Raw genomic sequence first — 26,271 nt, 5'->3', positions numbered from 1 at the left:
GAGGCTGGGCCGCCAGGCTTTGCTTCCCAGTTGCTGTTTTAATGTTAAGAATTGCTGGCCTCTTCGAAGCTCTGTTTGCCAGGCATCACCGCAGAGCGGCTGGGTATCCGATGGGCCATTAGACCCGGCAAGACCCTCAGTTCATTACAAAACAAATCCCTCCACAGAGCAAATGAAGTGAGTGATCATGTCTGATTATCTGACCAGATCTTAGGGCTGAGAAACCATATTACGCATGCTTTTTTGAAAAAATGACTTTTGATAAGACAAGTATTTCAAAGGATGAAAATACTTCTATAACTCCCTTGGATCTGGCTCTTATATTTTCATGTAGAGGGGCCATAAATCACCCCTAAAAGGGGGAGCATCTCCAGGAGGATGCGATACTCAACACCCAGACTTGCTTTTGCTTTCTGGTAGAACCTGGCTGTGTAGATGTGGAAACAGGATGCTGCCGATGGGTCACAACACTAACAGTCACTGTGTCTGACTTAACATTGGTCATCCTGTGAGGAGTGTTTCCACCTCCAGAAAGGAGTGAGAATCCCCGATGGATCACTGCATCCTTGTGGTGGATGTTCAAGAAATGCCCATACTGTCTCGGAGAGAAGGCAGGGGTTCATTCGGCCTTCTTTAGGGAGACTTCAGTCCTCAACGCTGCCATTTGCTCCTCACCCCTCTTGTGTTAGTCTGTAGACAAAGAGGCTCGTAGCAACACTTCTTAGCCTGTGATGCACAGCCTGCCTTTACCTGTCAGCCACCACCTGCTGTGTTCACAGATAATTTTAAAAACTTAAACATGCACACACACACATGCACTTGTTTTGGCTGCTCCGAAGGCGAGTGTATAATTCAAGCCCCCTGCTTCCATGGTACACTCTCCTGACATTGTCCTTAGGGACCTCTCTGCCCGCTTTTCCTCCCAGCCTTCTTTCCAGCTATCTTCGTCAAGATCTCTGACTTTTCTGACTTCAGAGAAAATGTGTTTTTATTTTATTTATTTAAAAATTTAAAAGTGAACTTTGTGATTTAAAAAAAAAAAAACCTTGAAAACACTGAAATTAACCCTACTCAAGGTCTAGTCATTTCAGTGAACTTCAGTATAGGAGCTTAACACTGGATTTTATATGTTCGATATCAAATATATTTTATGCACTTATCTACCACCCGAAATGAAAAATCCTTGATAAGAGTTAGAACTAGAAAAACAATTACCTTTATATCCTCTTTCATAAATCTATCTATCTATCTATCTATCTATCTATCTATCTATCTATCTACCTACTTACCTATCATCTATGTATCATCAATTTATCATCTATCATCTATCTATCTAGTGTGTGTGTATGTATATGACATGTGTGAGTGTAGGTATGTGTATGTCGGGTACATGTGTAAAAGTCAGAACAACTTTTTGGAATCATTCTCTCCTTTCACCTTTATGCGGGTTTTGGAATTGAATTCCGGCCATTAGGCTTGTGTGGCAAGCGTTTTACTTACTAACCTATCTCAAATGTCTCTGTTTCACAGTTTAGAAAATTCTTCTAGCCAAGTGGTGGTGGTGCACACCTTTCATCCCAGAGGCAGGCATATCTCTGTGAGTTTGAGGCCAGCCTGGTTTACAAAACAAGTTCCAGTACAGGTAAGGCTACACAGAGAAACCCTGTCTCTAAAATGAAAAAAAAAAAAATCTTCTAAGTATTCTTTTTGCAGGAAACAGAGACCATTACAGAAAGCATGAACTGGTCAAAATGCAGTGAAAAACTAACCATTGGACACCCAGCCCCAGTTGACACATCTCCAACATAGCCCCGACACTTAAGGCTCAGGAGACATTGTGGAAAATGGGGTGGAAAGATCCTAAGACCCAGAGGACTAGGAAGTCAGCTGTGAGATAGTCTTCTGCTTATGACAGGGAAGCTGTATTCATGAAATCTCAACAATACTGCTCGCCTGAATAATAGCTGAAAAATGACAACACCAATTGACATGCCTTCATAGATGACAGAAGTCTCAAAAGGCACCATCCAGAGATGAAGAGCTACAGGCAATTAATGTATTCATGTAACAACAACCATTAAAGAAAAATAATTAAAAAATAAATCTTTTCCAAACAGGAAAAAACCCTTCTGTGTTTTTCCTCCCCCTCCTCCCCCTCCTCCTCTTCTTCCTCTCCTCCTCTTCCTCTCCTCCTCCTCTTTTCCTCCTCCTCCTTCTTTTTCAGGGTCTTATTATGCAATCTGTCCTGCTGTCTTGCAACTCACTCGGTAGAGCAGACTAGCCTTGAACTCATAGATCCCAGGTAACCTTCTACCTCCAAGTGCTAGGACTGCCACCAGGCTCACTGTGTGGCTTCTCTTCAAGATGGTGCACGGATCCAGCAGGATTTCAAGTGACTTCTAATAATTATTTGTTTTCTAAAAACCAGAAGGATATTCTGTGCTGGTTAGATTTTTTTTTTTTTTTTTTTTTTTTTTTTTTTTTTTTTTTTTTTTTTTTTTTTTTTTTTGTCAATTCGACACAAGCTGGAGTTACCTAGAAAGAAGGAATTTCAATGGATAAAATGTTTTCACCAGATTGGCCTGAAGTCAAGTCTATGAGGCATTTTCTCATGTGGTGCTTGATGTGGGAAGACCCAGCCCACTGTGGGTGGGGCCATGCCTGGAAAAGTGGTGTGGTGTATAAGAAAGCAGACTGAGCAAGCCTTGGTCAAGCACGCCAGTGAGCAGCACTCTTCCATGGTCTCTGCTTCAGTTCCTGCCTCCAGGTTCCTGTCTTGAGTTCCTGCCCGGATGTCCCTTCATGATAGACTGTAAGCTGTAAGATGAAATAAACACTTTCCTCTCCAAGCTGCTTATGGTCATGATGTTTATCATGGCAACAGAAAACAAACTAACACAAGTTCTGAGGTGAACAACGTCATCGCCCCAGATAAACACTCCTGAGACTAGAAACTGCCCATCTTTTCCCCACGACAGCACATACACAGGGCAACGCTTCGCAGACATTTTAGGTGGGCCAGCACTCGTTGCTGACCTTGTGTGTTCCAAGCCCAGTTTGACTTTGGTTTGCACACTCCTTCAACACCTGAGAAACTGATACTAGGAGTTTCATGTTTCTCCCAGGTGAGGGGTGTTGATCTTCTACTCTTCAAATCTCTTAAAATCTGGAAAATGGAAAGCCTCATCCCAAAACACTGACTTGAGACAAACCCAAGGGTTAAGAAGGGCAGTGGATGGACAGGACTGGAAGGTTACACTGAGGTTGTTGTTTCAAGGCACTGAGGTCGTTTGGATACAGCCAGGTAGACAGTTCATGAGCTTCCTGCTCCTGAATCCATGCCTTGTTCTCTTCTGGGGATTTCATAATAAGTGAAGGATGTGGTGGTGACGCACGCCTTTAATCCCAGCACTTAGGAGGCAGAGCCAGGTGGATCTCCGTGAGTTCGAGGCCAGCCTGGTCTACAGAGCAAGATCCAGGACAGGCACCAAAACTACACAGAGAAACCCTGTCTCGAAAAAACAAAACAAACAAAACAAAGTGAAGGAATAAGGAGAGAATCTGCAATTTCTCCAAACCATTTGTTTCAAGGTTATGGGTTGTCACCTAAGGCGATCTTAGAGGCAATCTTCTCTGTGAGTGACTAAAATGTTTAATCTTGGCAGACTGTAAAGTAAAAACTGTGAAGTGAGTCTGCTCTGTTCTTTTCCTATTTAAAATGCTTCTTACGGACACAGTAACTAAATTTAGTGTACCCTAGAAGAAATTCTGACTGGAAAAAGGACACTAGGCAAAGCCTAAGGAAATATGGATGAAGCAGTGGACTAGAGTGTAGGGTATTGGTTCGTTGACTGTGGTAAATGTACTGTACTAACAATGCGTGGTTTTAACGATGAGGGAAGCTGGGCGTGGAGTGTATAGGACTCCTAGCACCATCTTAATGACTTTCCTAAAGCTGAAACTATTCTAAAATCAAAACATTATCGTAGAAAACATTTGTTGCAGCTGAAGATTCACAGGCAGCTTTGCGGAACCGGTGAGAGGCCAACATGAAATTGTCATCAGACCCATGTGTCCAAGAAGACAAATACGTCCTCATTCCTGCTGCACAGAGACACCAGATCAAACCCTTATCTACAATAGGTTTGTAGAGGGCAAGCACCCTGGAGATCTCTCTGCACAGGTATGGAGAGCCTAGGAAGAACTGTGGCCCCAGACCTGGTCTCCCCAGAACTTTGCCCTTGCCTCCCTAATTGCCAATCTCCCGTTCAGGAACAGACACACCCAGGCTCCCGCTGGTCTGTGCCTTTGGAGAAGTGGCCCTGGCTCTCAGATTCCACACCTGGTAATTCCATTTCCCCTCACAGCCAACAGCACATCAGAAGTGACAGTCATTTATAGTAACATATTTTTCTAATAAGGAAATGTCAAAGATGTCACTGACTGACAATTTACATAGTTAAGGGTTGACAGGATATTTAACTCAGTCCCTAAATGTGCCATTCTCTGCTGCCATCTGCTCACAAAGCCCATTTGCCACATTTACGCTTCAGGCTACTTCAGGAAGAATCAGAGGCAGCTGCTGCCTGGAGAGCCAGGTTCAGATTTCTCCAGGATGTCTGTGCTGAGGCTTTTGCTTATGGTTTAAGATCTCTTTTCAGTTATAAATGTGTCGATGAAAGATGTAGTTGTTCTCAAAAGAGCACAGGTCACAGAGCAACATACACCCTCTGACGTTCAAACGCATGCAGGCTTTCATTCATGGCTCCTGGGAAAGCAAAGTGGTGGAGAAATTTTAGAAGACAGTTTGGTAGATGTTACCAAACTCATGGTATTATTGCCACAGGATCTGGCTGCTCCGCTCCTTGACATTTGTCCAGACGAGCTAGAAGCTTGTGCTCATGCAAAAGACTGCACACAGAGCTTTACTCACAATTGTCCAAACTTGAGAAAAATTCAAGATGCCTGTGATGGTGTGAAGGAAAATGGCCCCCATAGGGAGTGGCACCATTAGGAGGTGTGGCCTTGTTGGAGGAAATGTGTCACAGTGGGGGTGGCTTTGAGGTCTCTTTTGTTCAAGCTTCCCTTGGTAGGACAATCAGTTGACTTCCTGTTGCTTGCAAGATGTAAAACTCTCAGCTCCAGCACCACATCTGCCCTCACACCGCCATGCTTCTCCGCTGTGATGATAATGGGCTGAAACTCTGCACTGTAAACGAGTAATGTAATGTAAACATCCCCAATTAAATGTTTTCCTTATAAGAGTTGCTGTGGTCATGATGTCTCTTCACATTGATAAAAACCCTAACAGAGACAATGCCCTTAAATGGGTGAATGGACAGAGAGATATTTGGTGTTAAACAGCAATGAACTACCAGACTGTGGGATGACATGGAGAAACTTTCTACAGCTATGAGGTGAATGACCAGGTTAGAATCTGAGTAAGAGACAGGTGGCGGCGCACGCCTTTAATCCCAGCACTCAGGAGGCAGAGCCAGGCGGATCTCTGTGAGTTTGAGGCCAGCCTGGTCTACATAGTGAGTTCCAGGACAGGCACCAAAACGACACAGAGAAATCCTGTCTCTAAAACCAAAAAAAAAAAAAAAAAAAAAAAAGAATCTGAGTAAGAGGCCCAATTGGAAAAGACTGCTGTAGTGCACCTATGCCCTCCACATGGGAACATCTCTGCTTGGAGGGTGAAGGGAGACGCTAAGATTCCAGAAGTTAGCAAGACTTACCAAATGTGCTGAGTTACTTCCCAGAGTTGTGGAAGCAGTTAAGTTACTGGGAGAGGGGGGGGCTCTTCATGGACCTGCCTGCAAGTTGGGTAGGGAGCTCTGTGCCATAGCTTTTGGGAGTCAGCATCCTCAAGAAAAAAAAAATCACACAATCACTGCATACATATAATTTCAACAATAGGATACTGTGGTCAACATACAAACAAGGTTTCCAGAGATCAAGGAAGAGAAGTGAGTAGGGGGAGGACAGAGATTTTAGGTAGTGAAATTATTTTGTATTCTAGTGGTGGGTATGTGCCATTGTCTGTGAATTTCCACCACCATGAGTTAACCCCAACAGAAATGCTGGACTTTGGGTAGTAACCGTGTGCCTATGAATCTTTGTCTACCGTAACAAACATACTGCTCTGTAGCCTGGTGTCAAAAATAGGTAACTCCCTGTACTTTCTGCTCTATTTTGTTTTGGACCTACATTCATTTAAATAATGTCTATTTTTAAAAAGTGGTCTTCCAGAATACAAGTCTCTTAAAGCAGTTGAATCCACCCACGCTTCCTAGCTGGTGTATGATAAAAGCTTAGGAAAACCTGTCCTTGAATCTTTGGATTCATTCCTACATTTCCTCACCCCCAACACCCCCCTAATCTCAAGCACATCTTTTGATTCATCTTTGATTGCCCCCCCCCAGTCTTGAGCATCTATCCTGTTTCTAGCCCCCAACTTGCTTTCTCAAGTTTTATGGTAGATTGGCCCTTCAACCTATTCCTCAAATAGGTTTACCTCTTCCCTGGCTCCTTCCACTTCCAGTTTGTCCAGTTATGGCTTGTTTCAACAAACCCATAACCTGGCCTCTCACCCTGTCAGTGACTCTCTCTCTACCTGTAAAACTCTTCTCAAGGCTCGAGGGATACGCAGACGATTTGGAGCCCAGACGAAATCCACTCTCTTAAGCTCCAAACAACTTGTGTTTGCATCTTCATGGGGGAGCCCCAGAGCTGCTGGGTTGGTGATTCTGAAGGGCTTTGAGAATGCATAGGACCAGCGTGGCAAGTTGCCTGCTCAGGACCACCCGGGGAATCTACATAGACATAACACATAAGCATGCCCAAGCACTACATTTGTTATCCAAAAGATTCTTCTCTTCACCTCCTTAACACATTGCTAAGCGTGAACTATCAGGCATAGAAGATAAACCTGAAAATATCGAGTACAAGACTGAATCAGCCTCTAAACACCTCAACATTCAAAATGACAAGAAAAAGCAGAAGACAGACATGTGCCCTACTCCCTGCAGAAGCAACAGATCTTGGTGAGATTTTCATCTCCAGTGAGTTTTGCGGACGATATTGCTGATTTGTTGTTTTCATGGGCTTTTCAAAATCAGCTGTGATGTTCGTTGTTCCTGCATGCTGTTCTATTCTTGCACTTCTCATACAAACCAGGGAGCCAGGGAGGCCATTTCTCCACAACCTTAACATGGTGCCAGCAGCGACTCACCAACCTGTGGAGGTGGGCACAGGAGCCCAGTGCAAAGGCCTGGCTGAGGATTCACTCTGCTGTGCTGTAAATGTCAAGACAAAGCATGTGTCCTCATGATGTGGTGACCCCCAACCATAAAATTATTTCATTGCTATTTCATAACTGTAATTTTGCTACTGTTATAAATCATAAGGTAATTATCTGATATGCAGGATATTGGATATGTGACACCACCCCTTACCCGCCCCCCCCCCCCCGATGAATTAGATAAATCCTGTGGGAGTGCGCTGTTTTCACTAATGTATCTACTTTGGGTGCTGGTTACCACAGACAGCTTTGATGTGAAGGGCAGAAACAGATTGACCATTCTCTTTCCGGTCCTTTCGTCCTTAGTGTAATAATTTTTTTCTTAGTTACAAGTATATCTTTAGCTTGGAGCTGGAAGAATTGTTCTAAGACACAATAATGGCTCTCTACTCTCATCTTTCACAGACTTGTCAAGTTCTGCATTAGTCCCCGGGATCATTCGTGTCCCAGCCCTGTCCTGCTTGGACCAGCCATGGTAGGAGAACTCTCTGATTAACCTCTTTAGGAGTTAACATCTGGAGAACCATTCACAGCCTGAAGGGTGCTACTGGGGAATTGGTATGAGTCATCCTTGAAGGTAAAGCTGATGTTCTGGAACAAGGAACTCAGTGAGCCCTTCTGGCTATACGGGATCTGAGAGTGTTCAGGTTGGCTCAGAGAGTAAGTTCCTCCCTCTCTCCTTCTTCTCCTGCTTTCCTATCTGTCTGCCTCCTTCCCTGGCCCCCAGTTTCTCATTTCTTTATTCAGTTCAATTTCACTAAATATATGTGTATGTGTGTGTGTGTGTGTGTGTGTGTATGTGTATGTATGTATGTGTGTATGTGTGTGTATGTATGTATGTGTGTGTATGTGTGTATGTGTGTATGTATGTATGTATGTAAGTGTGTGTGTGTGTATGTGTATGTATGTATGTGTGTATGTGTGTGTATGTATGTATGTGTGTGTATGTGTGTGTGTGTGTGTGTATGTGTATGTATGTATGTGTGTATGTGTGTGTATGTATGTATGTGTGTGTATGTGTGTGTGTGTGTGTGTGTGTGTATTTCTTTTCTTTTTTTGTTTTTTTTGTTTTTTTTTGTTTTTCGAGACAGGGTTTTTCTGTGTAGCTTTGCGCCTTCCCTGGGACTCACTTGGTAGCCCAGGCTGGCCTCGAACTCACAGAGATCCGCCTGGCTCTGCCTCCTGAGTGCTGGGATTAAAGGCGTGCGCCACCAATGCCCGGCGTGTGTGTATTTCTTAAGCAAGATTTATTCACACAGGCTCTAGAAAGTGAAAGAGGACCACTACCGAATATGAGGCTGGGGTCCATACAGCGAAGGAGCCCCGCATGCAACTATCTATCCTGCCATTTGTCAGCTGAATGACTTGAAGATTTACTGAACTTCTCTGAGTCTGGTTCATTCATCCACAAAGACTAGTCACACTTGAGAGCTATAACGGAGAGAGAGAATGCATACATTCCCAGCCTTGTATATGTGGAGAAGATTGTTGCTAATAATATTTTACATTGAATTATACTATGTATGTATAATTTTACATAACATTTTTCTCATTTAACACTATAATATTACTATTATTACATTTTACTATTATTACATATTACTGTTATTACATTTTTCTCATTTAACACTATAATATTACTATTTCCCCCATTCTTAAAAACTCTTTGTGCTGGGCAGTGGTGGCACACTCCTTTAACCCCAGCACCCAGGAGGCAGAGGCAGTTGGATTTCTGTGAGTTTGAGGCTAGCCTGGTCTACACAGCAAGTTCCAGGACAACTAGGGCAACAGAGAGTAACCCTATCTAGAAAAAAAAAAAAACATAAAAACAAAACAAAACAAAAACAAACAAACAAAAAACTCTTTGTAAATATAATTTTTAAATGCTAAAGGGTAGCTCCATTAAAAGGATATACTGGAATTATGCAATTCTTTCCATATTATTGCACCTGAAGTTCTCCCTCCTTCTCTTCCTTCCTTCCTTCCTTCCTTCCTTCCTTCCTTCCTTCCTTCCTTCCTCCCTCCCTCCCTCCTTCCTTCCTTCTTTCTGCTACAAGGATGAACCTCTTTGAGGATACAGATTCATTTACTTTTAGTTATACTTAATATCATTCTTAGACATGGAATTACTGTGCCAAAGAGTTTGGATACTTTTTTAAAAAAAAGATTTATTTATTTATTATGTATACAGAAGAGGGCGCCAGATCTCATTACAGATGGTTGTAAGCCACCATGTGGTTGCTGAGAATTGAACTCAGGACCTCTGGAAGAGCAGTCGGTGATCTTAACCACTGAGCCATCTCTCTAGCCCCCGAGTTTGGACACTTTTAAGTATCTTGACACATGTGCAGAATCCTTTGAAGTCCATCCACTAACCATTGGTATAGCATTTACTGCCTTGGCAGTGGGAGTAGACTACAGGGTGCCTACCCAAGAGCTTGTTCCTTCTTTTTCCTGTTGACAGAGACGTGTCCATGCTTCCTTTGGGAATAAATCATGAGTGGGTTGAGCATGTCACAAAGTCCTGGCTGAAGAGAAGAGCTGCAAGGCTCATGGACAAAAAAAAATAGTCCATTTTTCCATTGGACATTGCCATGTCTACATAGGTAACCTTGAACTGTGTCAACCTGAAGGCAAAACTAGTGAAGGATGTGAGTTTAGTGACATTGTTGAGACTTTGAGTTAATCAACCCAGGAGTCGCCCTTCTCTGAGACTCCTTTTTATATTAAAGAATATATTCTACTCATTGCTTAAGAAGTTTGGCTTTGGAGGTGTTGTTACTGCATCCTAAAGCATTGTCATTGGAACAACAGCCTTACAATTATTAAAAAACCTTGCCCAAATTAATTCATGCACATACCCCCAAAAAAAGCCATCTTAATTTGGTTTCAATTTGATGTTCTTTAACTACCGATGAAAGTTCATATTTATTATTCATATGCTTCTTAATAATTTGCATTCTCTTTTCCAAAAGTGTCTGGAAAGATCTTTAAAAAGCAATGATCCTCAGGAGAGAACTGCCTTGCAGGCTGGGCTGAGGCGACTGGTATGGAACTGAAGGCATGTTTCAGGCCACCCTGGAGATGAGTCTGTAAGGAACAAGGACTCTTACTGCTTGCTTATAGGCAGAGCCGACTTGAACTCAGTGAAATAGGGCTTTGTTGTGTTGGAAAGCCAAATGTTGTCACAAGCTCCTGCACTGAACATTTGGTCCACAGTTGATGGTGCTATTTGGGGAGATGGAGGAAACTCGAGGGTGCAGGGCCTACTTGGAAAAAGGAAGAAAGTCACCGAGGTGTGCTTTTGACAGACCCTTCCTCTTGCTGTACTTCCTGTCCATCGTGAGATAACACAGACCCTCCTTACATACTTCCACTGTCAGGATGTTCTACCCACACCCATAAAGGCTGAGTCTATGGATGGAATCCTTTGAGGCCCTGAAGAAAATAAACTGATCTTTTTAAAGTTGTTATCTCGGTTATTCTAGTCACAGAAATGCAAAAGAACTATAAGGAGCTGGTACTCTTAAATATGGTTCTGACTCCTCATGGAGAGCTAGACCTGGGGAGGGCTCTTTCTCAGCAAGAGGACTGGTCAGTAGAAGAAAATGAACTTATGAAAGTAAAGGGAATGTTGTGGGATATTCACCAGAGAGGGCTGCTTGGAAACGAGCTGAAGCCATTAGGAAGCCATTAGCCAGCTGGTGGCTACACTGCGTGTTTGGGACCCAAGTGTAGTCTCCAGCCTTTCTCAGGGTGAGCTTTTAAGCACAAAACCATATCCTGGGTTGACGTTCTTCAGTTAACAGAAACAGTTAGCCAGAAAAGGAACTACAGAAGCAAAAGGCAAGGTTAGCACATTTAGAGACTTTCCCAGAACTATGGACTTGGGTGGATTAGGTCTTTGTTTTAGTTTTGGCAGGTGGTGCTGTTTATGTGCTGAGTTTTACAGCCTGGATGGCACTTCCATCATGGAGTCAGCTGTGCTAAGTAAGGTCTGGGAGCCCTGTTACAGGAAAAATAGAAAGACACATGCTTGCTACAAGGAGGGACTCATGGAGTGCCATTTTCTGCCCATCCTGGCTCTCCCAGTTTAAGTTCCTGAGCGCCTCACCCCTCATCCTCTGCCCATCAAGCACAGCTACAGCTCTGCTCTAGCGTAAGAACATTTCATTAGCTTTTCCAGATAGAGAAATGTTTCCAGTTACTCCAGGTTCAAAACAAATATTGGAGTGTTTGAAACAAGCATTGGGAAGAGTCTCTGATTCATCTCCTGAAGAAAGGAACATTTGAAAGTGATTCACCACCTTCCCATTAGTGCCTAGGGAAGCCGCAGCACGCGGAGTCATCCATATTAAGGGGATGTGTAATGGTCACATAATTAGAAATCTAAATGGCCTGTCTTTTAATGGGAGGCTTTCAGTATTACAAATAGTCGGTGAAGTCAAGCCAACTGAGACATGCCGGGGACAAAGTCTTGCCCATGACCATGTGTGTTCTACACAGCAAAGTTGTTTTCTGGAAGATTTATTGACTCTATGGTCAAACTCTAGCAGCTTCTACCTAAGTCTTGTTCCAAACCATTGTAAATCAACAGATCAATAGTTTATAGTATAGCTAGCCAAGCTTAAAGCCAAATTGCTCAAATCCCAAGACAATTGGATTTTACTCACCTATAATTTGGAGGCTCTCACATAGACAAGTGATGCTTGTTTAGCTAATTTGTATATCTAAGGACTTCAGCCTGAACCTACCTGCCTTCTTGAAGCCACGAACGCCATCAGCAGAGTGGTTCATTAATCACAGCTTGCTTCCCTGTGGCTTGTGCTGGCATTGTGGTGTGGCTCAGGTCCCTTCATTAGTGGTGTCTCCTCATAGGATTAAATCCCAAACTAACAAAAATGTGGAGCTCATAACATAGTTTGGAACAAGAAAACAGTCAAATTGGTGTGATAGGAAAGAGCAGTGGTGGGCGAGGGGGGTACTTCTCAAATAAATGTAATGCTGTTGGAGAGTCTATGCTTCCATGTGTACATGTCCCATGGCCTTGTGTGTAGGTGAGGGGCATCTATGCAACCTCACATACCCTGTGACTGCTGCCCACCATATGGTGATTTGAAGCAAATTGCTTTAACACGAGTCTGAGCTGTGTTGGAATGAAGAGAATGAAAAAAGAAACCATTTGTGCTTCTGGCTGCCTGCTCTTTCTATGCAAAATTATAAAATAAACAAGATCCAAAAATAGCTCCATCTCTGCCCCCAAAGAGATCTTCTATCAGTCTTGCATTCTAAGAGCCTGCATCGAAAGGAACTAGATAATGATTTGGGCTGCTATGAGAAAGATGTAGGAGAAGGAGGTAAAAGTGACTCCAGTGGACGGCTCCAGCCAGCTGAGTTTGTTGATGTTTGCCGTCCACTGGGCTCTAAAGCCGGGAGACTAAGACCACTGGCCATTGTTGTGGCTGAAGCCACTGTACCCGCCTTGTCCTGAAACTTCAGGATCTAAGGCCTGAGGTTCCAACATCTCTGCCTCTGGTCCCTAGTAGTACTATCCAGCCAGATTCCTAAACTGTCCTCAGACCCACAGATAAGAGTCTCAGCAGGCAGGGCCCAGGAATGTGCATTTCTTACTTGGCTCCAATAGTTCTTAAGATTGTGTGTGTGTGTGTGTGTGTGTGTGTGTGTGTGTGTATGAGTGTTTTGCCTGAATGTATATAAAGTGTACAAATGCCTGTTGGGCTTGGTGCCCACAGAGGCCTAAATAGGACTTCAGATGCCTTGGAACTGGAGTAACAGGCAGCTGTGAGCTGCCATGTGGGTGCTGGGAACCGAACCCAAGTCCTCCAGAAGAGCACTAGGCACTCTTAACTACTGAGTTGTCTCTCCAGTCTGGGTTCCAGTGACTCTTATGTTTGCTGACTTTTTTTTTAATTTGCACATGTGCACATATGCATGGGTTTGTGTGTGCATGTGTGTGGAAGCCGGAGATGGGCACTGGATATTTTCCTCTCACACTCTCCACCTTTGTTTTTGAGACAATGCATCTCACTAACCCCAGAGCTCACTGATTGGTTAGACTTGCTGACCAGTAAGAGCCAAGGATCTGTCCCCCACCCCCACCCCCATTCCCCACTACTCAGCCCCAACACTAGAGTTCCAGACACATGCCACCGCTTCCACATGGTCTCTTTCATGTGGGTTCTGGGGATCTGAACTCAGGTCCCCATGCTTGTGTGTCAGACACTTTACCCATTGAGCTAACTCTCCAGCACTGTTACCCATATTTTTATGCTCTCTCCCCCTCTAATATAATTTTTCCTTAAGGAAAAGAATAGCATGCAGACCAAGTCCTCGAGGTGTTTATTGTTCTAGCGGCACATGGGCTGTGGAGGCCAGGACTTACTGTTTGGGTCTTGGTTAATCCGGGTTGGGGACACTGAGGGAACCACACTTAGTACTTGTGGAGTGAATGATGACGGTGGGCTATATGCACCAAGCTACCTTTATTCCGCTCTGAGGAAGACATTTCATGGGGGTTGGGGGTGGGGGTAGAGGGGGGGGTGTTGATATCAGAAGACAAAATTGATTCCTCATGCCCTCATCTAGTCTTATGTTTTAATATAGCTTTAATAATTTAATAATTCCCTCAGTGGCTTTAATACTGTTAGTAATTTCTTCTGAATATGTATATTCAAATATATATAATATAATCCTTACCCTGAAAAAAATAATGAACTTACTATATTACAAATTCTTTTCCTTTTACAGACGAGGATTTCACCCAGAGCATCTTCTTTGGTGAACAGTCTCCTATCACTGAGCCACATTCCTAATTCAATATATAGAAAATTATTAATTATTCACTTTGCAGGTCTTTTGTTTGTTTAATAAATTTGTTGTATGTGTATAGATGTTTTACTGGCATGCATGACTGTGTGCCACACTTATTCTTGGTACCCTTGGAAGCCAGAAGAGGGCATTAGATTCCTTGGAACTTGAGTTACAGGTGGTTGTGAGCCACCATGTTGGGGTAGAGAATCAAACCTGCGTCCTCTGGGAGAGCAGCAAGTGCTCTTAACTACTGAGCCATCTCTCCAGCCCTTGTTTTATATTTTCTGAGACAAGGTCTCACATAGCTGAGTCTAGTCTATAACTCCTGTTTCTACCTCTTTAGCACTGGGACATGGGTAAAAATCACCATATCAAATCCAGTGTTCAGAATCCCACTGTGTGGCCATCTCCCAAATAGTTTAAACATAACCAGAAAGCTATATCTGCTACCTAAGTATAAATCTCAGATGTTCCTATAATTTTGATTTGAACCTATGGCTTTAATTTTAGATCTATTAATTATCATCATTTTTTCACATATGTCAAATGAAATATCCAGCTTGTTGTGGCCCCTCTCTAATGAAGATATAATGTGTCCTGTCTAGAGAGTAGTTACTCCTTCAGTAATTATTTACGTTATAGAAGAGGTGCTTGCCTTCATGGAGAGCGTCTTCTTGAAGTTTGCCTAGCACAGAAGAGGAGGTGTTTTAAGAGAACCTGGCTAAATGCTTCCCACCCTCAGCTGGGAAGGTGGGACCCCTTGGCTAGCACCCCTCCCCATCACACTGCTGCTACCTCAGCTTTGTTCCCAGGTGACCTGGGAAGACTCCCAGCTAAAAGACACCCCACTGTCCTCCTTCTTCCTCCACCCCCTGCCCAACCCTGCCATTCCCAGGTAAATTCACAAGCCTCACAGAAGGACTTCAGTGCTAAAACTGTTAATACCTGGCCCTCCTGTAGGGTTCCCTAATACTTTCGTGGCTGAGACTTAATAGAAACTAGACTTCTCTTGTATCATCTCCGTCTGTTTACCCCGTTTTAAGACCTGAATTTTGAGGTCATGCACTAAATACTATATTTATGCTTGTTTATTTTTTGAAGTTTTTTTTTTGTTGTTGTTTTATGCATATGTATTTTGCCTACATGTGTTGTGGACACCATGTGCATGCAATGCCCACAGAGGCCAGAAGGGGGCATCAGAACCTCCAGAACTGGAATTACAGATGGTAGTGAGTCACCACGTGGGGGGCTAGGAACAAAACCTGTGTGTGTGTGTGTGTGTGTGTGTGTGTGTGTGTGTGTGTGTGTGTGTGTATAGAAATAGTATCCTTTCTTTTTTTAAATTCTTCTCTCAAATATTACATCCCGACTGCAGCTTCCTCTCCCTCCACTCCTTCAAGTCCTTCCCCGGTCCTTCCTCTCCTCCAAATTTATTTCTCCTCTGTTTCCCCCTAGAAAAGAACAGTCCTCCCAGGGATATTAACAAAACACAAGTTACAGTAAGACTAGACATATACCCTTGTATTGAGGCTGGACAAGGTAACCCAGTAGAAGGAAAAGGGTCCCAAGAGCAGGCAAAAGAGTCAGAGACACCCCCACTCTCACTGTTAGGAGTCCCACAAAAACACCAAGCTAGCAACTGTAACATATTTGCAGAGGACCTAGCACAGACCTGTGCAGACTCTGTGATTGCCCTTTCAGTCTCTCTGAGGCCCTGTGAGCCCTGCTTAGTTGATTCTGTGGGCCGTGTTCTCCTGGTGTCCTCAACCCCTCTGGTTCCTACATTTTTTCCTCCCCTTCTTCCGTGGGATTCCTCAGCTCCAAGAGAAGGAACTTGATGGAGATCTTTAGTCTGGGCTCTCTCTGTGTGCCTAATGTTTGGCTGTGGGTCTCTGCATCTGCTCCCATCAGCCGCCAGATGATGACTGGGCTAGGCACTGATCTATGAGTATAGTAAAATATTATTAGGAATCATTTCACTGATTTTTTTTCTATTCTAAATCTCTAGGCTATTGTGCCTCCATTCCCTGGTCATCCAGGCATTATCAGGAATGGACTTCCTTTCATGGCAGGGGCCTCAAATTAGGACAGTCATTGGTAGACCACTCCTACCAGATCGGTGCCTCCATTGTCCCTGCACTTCTCACGGGTGGGATAGATTGTAGGTTGAAGTATTTGTGGCTGGGTCCCCACCACTGGAAGTTGCCTGGTTACAGAAGATGGCTGGTTCAGGCTCCATATCCTCCATTACCAGACGTCCTTCATAGGGTCACTCTCATAGAATCCTGGGAGTTTCTACTGTACTAGGTTTCTACATCACCCCTAAATGCCCTCCAGTTCCAGATGTCTCTCCTTCACTCTCACTCTTTCCTCCCTCTGCTCCCCCGAGGCCTCCTGTTCCCATTTCCTTCTTTCCCCAGTCCACCTACAAAATCTATTCTATTGCCCCTTCCCAGGAACATCCATGCATTCCCCTAAGAGCCCTCCTTGTTACCTAGCCTTTCTCTGTGAGTTCTAGCATGAGTATCATTTACTTAACAGCTAATATCCACATATAAGTGAGTATTGCCATGTTTGTCTTTATGGGATGATTTTTGTTTGTCACTTGGGATGATTTTTTCTAGTCCCATCCATTTGCCTAAAAATTTCCTGATGTCATTTTTTTTATAACAGCTGAGTAATCCTCCATTGCATCAATGTATCACATTTTTTAAATTCATTCTTTGGTTGAGGGGCATCTGATTATTATGAAAAAAGCCTCTATGAACATAGTTGAGCAAGTGTCTCCTGCAAGGACCACAGAACCATGTCCTCTGACTTCCTCTGGAAACAGGAGATAGAATAAGAGAAGTCAAAAGACAGGTTGGAGAGGACAGAAGCAAAGTGGCAAGAGACCAGCTAAAAGGGACACTTGTCTAGTGATGACCTACTCCAACTGGCAAATTCCAATCCCTCAAATACACTCACAAGGGCTCCTCCAAGAAAACAGTAAGAGCACCAAAGATTCTAAGGTCAGTTAGGGAGCTGGCCTCACAGTCCAGCTGCTGACTCTCTGTCCATGTAGTCAGGTCCCTTCCTTGCATATTATGATTGTAGCTAATCTTAGCAAGGGCTAGGCTGGGTGGAAGAGCAGGTAGAGAAACACACGTGTAATCTGGATGTAACTGTGTGTGGTTTCCATCCCTCCTCTAACTTATGTCCCTTCTTCCAATGAATCAATGCTATTGCCTCAGGGATGGGGAGAACCCAGCAAATAACACACAGAAGTCAAGCATTAACTTTTTCAGACTTTAAAGTCCAGGCGTCAAGAGAACAGTTGGGTATCGTAGAATATTATTTGAAGATGTGTTACATTCATTTATGCTGTGGAATATTTGTTTAATGATGCAAAGATGTGTTGCATTCTTTTATGTTGCATTTGTTTAACTCTGTAAAGATGTGTTACTTTGCCTATCTAAAACACCTGATTGGTCTAATAAAGAGCTGAACAGCCAATAGCAAGGCAGGAGAAAGGATAGGCAGGGATGTCGGGCAGAGAGGATAAACAGGAGAAAAAGAAAAAAGGAGAGGATTGAGGGGAGAAGAGAAGAAGAGGACATCAGGGGCCAGCCACCCAACTACACAGCAAGCCATGGAGTAAAAGTGAAAGTAAGATATGCAGAAATAAGAAAAGGAAAAAGCCCAGAGGCAAAAGGTAGATGGGACAATTTAAGCTAAGACAAGCTGGCTAGAAACAAGCCAAGCTAAGGCTGGGCACTCATAAGTAAGAATAAGACTTGGTGTATATTTATTTGGGAGCTGGATGGTAAGCTCCCCAACAACAGATGGGACTAGAATGTATACAAGACACCAGAGATGAAGGAAGGCCTGCTCTGCTTCTCCAGACTGAAGCATCCACACTGCCTTCCAAGAGCATCCACAGAGAGATGGAGGAACTGGGAGACTAGACAACACAGAGCCCTGGTGGGAAAGGCCAGTCCCCATGCCTTCCTGGAGTGTAGAATGTCCAACAATTAAAACCTCGGATAGATGTGGAAATTGCAGAAAAGAGGAAACCTGGCTTTACTTTCCTAGCTTGAATCCAGGAAAGAGGTAAGACTGCTCTCTGTAAGGATGCCATCTATTCTTCCCTGGCATGGCACATTGAACTCCACTAAACTTTGTAGACCTGAGAACGGTCCGGCTGGAGGTGCAGGAGTAGCAAAAGGATTGAGAGTACCAAGTAAGTAACGCATAGCTGTGGGTGGCTCCGTGGGTTTCCTGTAGGGCCAGAATCTTAGGAAGCTACAAGATTATCCTATGTGCCCAAATTAGTCCTGGGAGTTGGCTGACTCACGCCAGAGCCAAAGTTAGAGCAGTCTGGCCTGGTACCTGGGGGAGCTGCCGTGAGCAGGGCTGTTAGGCTTATGAAAATGATGCAGCTCTGTAGAAGTGTTCCCATGCCCTAACCTCCATTCGCCGTTACAAGGTAACCCTAGATTTGATGCAACCCCAGGAAAGGGGCAGCGTATTGTTGACTTTATTCATTACTGTGTCTTAAGAAGTAAAGTTTTTCTTTTGTTTCACAATCAGAGTGCATTCCATCACCGTGGGGAGAGCAGGAGAGCAGGGGAGTGAGGCAGCTGGTCACATTGTATCTATAGTCGGGAAACAGAGCAGCTCCGGCACTTTTCCTGTTTATTCAATCTGAGACCCTACCCCATTGCCTGGTACCACCCACATGCACGGTGGGTGGTCCCTCCTCAGTTACACCCTTCTGGAAACACTCTCATAGACACACCTAAAAAGATACGATTGAGCCTAAGTCGGATCAAAATGAAGATTCACTAACTGTCACAAATGAAGTTTCTACTGCCCAGAGAAAGAGGTTTAGTATATGAATTAATTTCACATTTAAAAAAATAAGTGTGTGTGTGTGTGTGTGTGTGTGTGTGTGTGTGTGTGTGTGTGTGATGTCCTTCCCCCCCCAAGCCCAGACAGCAAGACTTCTAGGACAGCAGGTCCTCATGTTGTCCTGAGGTTTATAAATATTATACCAGTTTCTGTGTTGATTTTAGAGTCATGATTACCATGGAGAATTGCTCCCTTAGTCTTTCATTGTTGGGTGTTTTATGCCTCATTTCCCTCCTGCAAATAACCATCTGTTCTGAAATAGTATAACCATATCACCTCCATGTTTTTTTCATTTGCAGCTTGACCTTAGATGGTATGCACTTCTAATATCTACACGAGGCCGAAAGAAATTCTTGTTATCTAATGAGCCATGACCCGACACAATTGGAGCAAATTATTTTCAGTAAGAGAGCTGGGATAGAGGTGGAGGGTCTTGATTAGAACAGCTAGAATATGTAAAGCATCAAAATAATAAAGAGGGCTTTGCTGCCCCGTGGGAAAACTCTACTGCCGTTTGTGCTCTTGAAGTCTGAACTTGGGCATACAATTAACCTCCATCAGTGCTGGTGTGATGTTTGAGCATTACTAATTCAGCTTCATAATTACGTAGATGGTAAGATTTGTAAAACCTAACTTATCACTAGATGTGGTATCACATGGTTGTAAAGCTTACCAAGCAGAGGCAGGAGGACCAAGAATTCAGAGCTAGCAGCCAGCTGGTTCTGCAGACACTTGCTGAACAGTCTTAGCAACCCGAGTCCAACCCCTGGGACCCAGGTAAAAGTGGAAGGAGAGAACACATTCCTCACAGTCTTTTTCTGACCTCCACACATACCCTGTGGCATACAAGTGCCCACACACATGAAATAACAATACATTTAATTTTTTTTTAAATCAAAGCCAACCTAAACTACATAATGCCATCCTGTTTCAAACATAAGACAAGCCAAACAAACAAAAATATAACTCAACCCAAATTATCAACTATACCAAAATACAACTTTATTTTCCTGTGTCTTTCTAGTGTGTTTAGGTCCTTTATTTCCTTTCTCCATGAACACCCCAATTGTGAAACAGGTTGGGGCTTTTTAGCACTGAGAAGATAGTGCTGGCATTCACTGGGATGCTGCTGCGCTGTCTGGTCTTTTGACATGGTGCCATATGGCCTTTGGTCCTAGCCCAGTGTCTGCAGTCTCTCTGGGTCATCACATTCTGTGTACCCTTTGTCCCAAATGAATGTCTCTTCAGGTCCTCTGAGTCCTTCCTCTAGGACACTATCAGGAGGCATGCAATCCCTCTTGTATGTCTTCAGGGAGTCAGAGCCCCGGGGAAGTCCTTCGTTCCTGACACGGGTCCTGTTCTATTGCTAATCATGCTCCCTACAGCATCCTTATGAGGACCATGTTGGTGAACACTGCATTCATAAAAATCAGTGATCTTTAGGTTGGATGTGCCGATACACACCTGTATTCCCATCACTCAAGAGGCAAGAAGATTGAGGCCAACCTGGGCTATACAGAAAGACCCTGTTTCGTTAAAAACAACAAAGAACAAACTTACTTTTTTTAAAAAAAAAACTATAAAGCAACACTAATCAAGAGAGTGTGACATTGGTGAGAAAACAGAAAAATAGATAACTAGGACAGAAGAGAGCCCAGAAATGGATCAGCATGTATTTAGACCCTGTACATTTAATCCTTGGTGAAGAAGCTAAAGTAATACAATAGAGAAAATAGCGGTTTCAAGAAATAGTGTTGTAACAACTGGATAGCTACATAAGAAAGAATCTAAACACTGAGCTCACACACAGCAGGAGAGTAGGTCAGAAACCTTACACAAAACCCTCAAACAGAAGCTTACAGAAATTAAAGCCTAGTGGACCTTTAACATGGAGATGGCTTCTTATATACAAAACTAAAGTCACATTGTATGAAAGAAACCACTGATCAACTAGACTTTCTGCACAGTGACAGGGAATAAGAAGGCAAGACACAGGCCAGAGGAAATGTTTTCTAAAGATGCATTGCTAAAAGATTGTTGAAGGATTATGTTATAGAAAAATAGACAAAGAGTTCTTAAAACTCAACAACAACAACAAAAATTGAACAGTCCAACACACACAACTAGCCAAAGAAGACTCAGAGAGCCTTCACATGAGGGAGAAACTTAAAGACCTGGACAACAGAGAAAAGAGCTGTGATGAGCTTTTGCTGCATGAGTCTGCCAGGTGAAGTTGATCACATGGCCCTGTGCAGTATCCAGGTTTCTTGATTAACTGTATGTCTTAGTTCTGTGTGTCTCATTTAACTCACATAGTGACTCCTAGAAGGGTGGGCATATTGAGGAGATTCATAGTAATGAGCCTCAGTTGTCTTCTATAAAGGAGTTGACAGTGGTTAAGGAGTGTGTCTACTATGAGCTTCATGACCTTGGATTAAGGAGTGTGGCTACTATGAGCTTCATGACCTTGGATTAAGGAGTGTGGCTACTATGAGCTTCATGACCTTGGAGACATTATTTCATAAGTCTTGTCTCAGTTCCTTCATCGGTAAAACACTATGAACTACACCATGCAAGGAATAAGGACATCAGCAATGAGAATGGATGCCGAGCCAAGGGCAGCAAACACTGAGTGCCAACCATTGTCCTGGCTAGACACCATGGTGTCAGCCCAGGGGTGCTTAAGTAATCATGTAATTATTACATATGTGCCTTATGTAATTCTTGCAATCATTCTGTGAGATAAGCATTGTTCTTTCTAGATTTAACAAGCAAAGAAAATCAAGTTAAGAGTGTTTAAGCAACTTGTCAGAAGGGTCCATGTTGCCATCAGAAACCCCAAAATAAATATAAAGCCTTTTGTTTAAAACTAAACATGTCTCTCAGGAGAATGGTAGCAGACCATGAAACCAAGTATTTGATCCTGCTAAGCATGGGATCCTTCTAGGCTGGGAGGCATGAGACTGTGAAGGTTGTAAGGCCAGCTCTGATGTGTTTCCAAGATATCAGAGTGTGTTGGAAAGAGCCAACACGAAGGGAAGCCTGAGTGAAGGGGAAATGTCAGACAAGGATATGCCCTCTGGTGCTCCATAAACACCAGAGTAATGAAGTCCTGGCGTTTACTAAGTAAAATCAAGAAGTTGGGGAGTAGAGAAGAACGCCCACCCAGGCATGACTTGTTGCTGTAAAGAATGCGCACCACAATGTGGTTTATTGAACTGGTCTGAGTTCTGTCTGCCCTATTCCAGAGAGTCTAATTATGGTCTGGACTGAAGAATGTCGACAACCTTTATATATCACACTTACATTAGTCTCAAGTCAGCTGCTTCTAGAAACTGTGTTTTAACAGGGACAAATGCATCCCAATTACTGGCCACATTAGTGAATATTTCGGGGGAAAAACTTGCTCAGCAGGATGCTTCATTTCAGCTTTGCTCCAGTAAGAAAAGAGAGAGTGGGCAGGGATAGGGTGTGTGGTGAGCTGGGCACTGTCCTTACCTTCTGTGCCCTGCTCTGGGCACCTTCTCTGAGCTTGCTAAGGAGTAAATTTCCCTGGACTGCAGAGAAGCCTACCTGGGGAGCTCGGTGCTCTCACGCTGAGTAAGTATGTGCTCCCTGTTTTGGTGTGTATCTGGGATTATTCTCACACACTTCGTGAATAGCATCGTTGAAAGGGTAAGCCGAGGCTCTCAAGGGATACCTCCTGAACCACTGCACTGCCTTTGTCAATGGAATTTTCATCAGTTCTGTGGGAGGCGAATTAACAAATCTGTAAGTGCTCACTTGGCAGTGATTACATTTCCTTTAACAGGAGTCAGCATGGATGACAATGGGATCCATCATGGAGAAAGAAAGGTTTCCAGGGCCTCCCAGAATGAGGTCCCTCAGGCCTCAGGGTTGATGCAATGGAAAGCACCCTTGACATATTTACTATTCTGGGAACTCTCACAAGTACCAAGGGACAGTAAAGAATACAAAAGGAGTTACTCTATGATCACAGGAGGCTTGGAGTATGAGATGGCTAAAAATGGGCACCTTGATCCATTACTCACAGGACATCTGGTTTAAGCCCTCAGACACTCAAGAGTCAAATTTTCTATCCAAGAAGTATTAGCCCCAAAGATGTTCCTTGTTCAAGCCAGGATGGTGGCTATGGCCTAAAGGGAATGTCTCACTAGGTTAGGTTATGACCTTTCCATTTTGAGTAAAAAGAAATTTTATCTCAGAAACATAGGTAATCAGCTGGAATGGGTCAGCTACGAGAATATCGCCCCGGGCCTGTGAACAGATATTTTATGGGAATCCTGCCCTGATGGCACCCACGAAGGCTGTGTCGGTCATGTTGGCGATGGGGTATGTGTGGAGTCTGATAGCTGGTGCCCATAAGACACAGATTTTGCCTTCTTCCTTTCAGTCCTAGAGCTAGGAATGTGGCTGTTGGCTGGGAACTCCCTGTCCAACCTCGATGTTCTTTACTCTCATCCTACAAGGGAGTTAGGGAAATTTATTTTAAATAAAAGTTTTTTCTATAATTAATTTAAGAAAGAAATCATCCTTTAAAAAGATGCACTCCCAAGCAGCTTACTGTTTATTTGCAACTGTATGGCCAATAATGCAATCATTTTTAGAACATTTGTATTACCTTGTGCCATCATGGTTACTCCCTAGTTCCTTTCAAACCTGCCTAAATCCTAGGCAACTAAAAACTCACTTTCTTTCATTACAGATCCCCTTGGTCTGATCATTTCATGTCTAACGGAATCTTACAAAATATGGGCCTTTGTAACTGGCTTCACTGTTCCAGCATAATGTCCTCACAGCCTATTTACACTATAGCATTAGTCATCTGTCATTTGTTTTTACAGCTGAGTAATATCATATTGTAAGGATATACATTTTTAATTTATTCACTAATAAGTTGCTAGCCTAGACACTTAAATTGTTTCAAACATTTGGCTCTTATGAATAATGAATGCTGCGATGAGCACATGTTTTCATTTCTCTTGAGTATTTATGTTCATATTTACATATATAAATGTATAAATGTAACTAAGAGAAGAGTTGTGAGGACATATGGAAACTCTAGCTTTAATGCTAAGGAAATGGCGAACTGTTTTGCAAAGTACTTGGCATCCTTTTAAATCCCCCATCCCTCTACATCCTTACAGACACTTGTTATCATCTGTCTTGGGGATAGCCATCTTATCGGAAATGGCACATCTTTGTGGATTTGATTGTGTTTTGGTTAGGGTTTCTATTGCTGTGATGGAACGCCATGACCAAAAGCAAGTTGAGAAGGAAAGGGTTTATTTTACTTACACATCCTCATCACTCTTCGTCATTGAAGGAACTCAGACAAAACAAGAACTTGGAGGCAGGAGCTGATGTAGAGGCCATGGTGGGGTGCTGCTTACTGGCTTGCTCTTCATAGCTTTCTCAGCCTGTTTTGTCATAGAACTCGGGATCGTCAGCCCAGGGATGGCCTCACCCACAATGGGCTGGGCCCTTCAGCATTAGTCACTGATTAACAAAATGGTCTATAGGCTTGCTTACAACCTGATCTTAGGATGCATTTTCTCAGTTGAAGTTTCTTCCTCTCAGATAACTCTGGCATGTACAGGATGACCTAAAAACTAGCCAGCATGGATTACATGCCTTTTATGACTAAAGATGTTAGTGGTATTTTCATTTCTTTATAGGCCATATGTATGTCTTATTTGTTAAAATGTCTTAGTTACTGGGCATTTGTGTAGGTTTCAAATTAAAGGTATTTGATGCCTCCCACTTTTTGCTTTCTTTACCAAGGTTATTGGGACTATTCTGGATCCCTTACAATTTCACATGCATTTTATAATCTGACTTTTTAAATTCTATGCATATTCAGCTAGGATTGTGATAACTATATTGAAACATGGATCATGCTAGGCAATGCTATCATCTAAACAATGTTACCATCCGTTCTATGAACACGGGACATTTCCTGTTAAACTTTAAATGTATTTTATACTTGGTATAGTTTATAGCATAAATTTTGTACTTGTTAAGTGTCTTCCTAAATATTTTTTATGCTATCATAATGAAATTGTTGCTCTCACTTTCAGAATGTTCATTGCAAGTCTATGGAAATACTGAGTCTTATATGTTATCAATCTATCTTTCAACCTGGTAGAGCTCATTTCTTGGTTCTAGTGGTTTTTAGAAGAGTCCTTAAGATTTCTTATATCTAACATCTGTAAAAGCTTTGTTCCTTCCTCTCTAACCTGACTCTTACTCCTTTTTACTGCATGATTGCCTCAGCTGACATTGCCACACAGTATTGGATAGAAGCAGCAAAACGATACCGTTTGGGCTTGTTCCTAATGCCAGAGGGACAGTGTTCACTCTTTCACCATGAATTATATAACTAGATGGACTTTTTTCATAGATGTTTTTTGTTGAGGAAGCTGCCTTCTATTGCAAGTTTGTTAAGGGTTTTGTCATGAGAGACTGTTGGTCCTGATATACTATATTTATTTGTTGTCAATTGTTAAACCAACCTTGCATTCCTTAAGTAAACCTCACTTAAACATAGCATAGTATATTTTATATTACTGGATTATTTTGTTAGTGTTTTGATGAGGATTTCTGCATTTATATTTTCATAATCAGTAGTCTGTCTTTGTTATGTCTTTGTCTAATTGTGGTATGAAGTAATACTGGCCTTATAGAATGGCTTGTAAAGTATTCCTTTATCTTCTATTGTTTTAAAGAATCTGTAAATGATTGGTATCAGTTATTCCTTAAACATTTGATGAAAATTGCCAATGATTTAATCACGGATTGGGTTTTTAAAATTTTTTTATTTGTAGGAAACTTTTGAAAAATTGATATGGTATTCAATTTCTTCTTTATTCAGTTCTGGTTTGTTTTCTATAAACTTGTCTATCTTTTCTAAGTCCTGTAATTTTTGGGTACACAGTTCTTCAGTTATAAGTTTGATTTTTGATGTCTCTTTTATTCTTGATTTTAATCATTTGAGTTTTATGTCTTTGGTCAATCTAGCTTAAATTTTGTCAATTTCGTTGATTTTTTTCCCCAAATATATTTTCTAGTTTTCCCTATTTTTCTCATCTTCTATTTCATTTATTTCTCCTCCAATCCTTCCTTTAGCTTACTACAAGCCTAGCTTGCTTTTCCTTTTCTGTTTCATTTTTCAAAGTGAATGACTAGGTTGTTTGTTTGAGGCTTTCTTTTGTAATATGGAT

Source organism: Peromyscus leucopus, chromosome 9, assembly GCF_004664715.2.
Source record: "Peromyscus leucopus breed LL Stock chromosome 9, UCI_PerLeu_2.1, whole genome shotgun sequence".
Taxonomy (NCBI): domain Eukaryota; kingdom Metazoa; phylum Chordata; class Mammalia; order Rodentia; family Cricetidae; genus Peromyscus; species Peromyscus leucopus.
Note: the sequence above shows the minus strand (reverse complement) of the source record.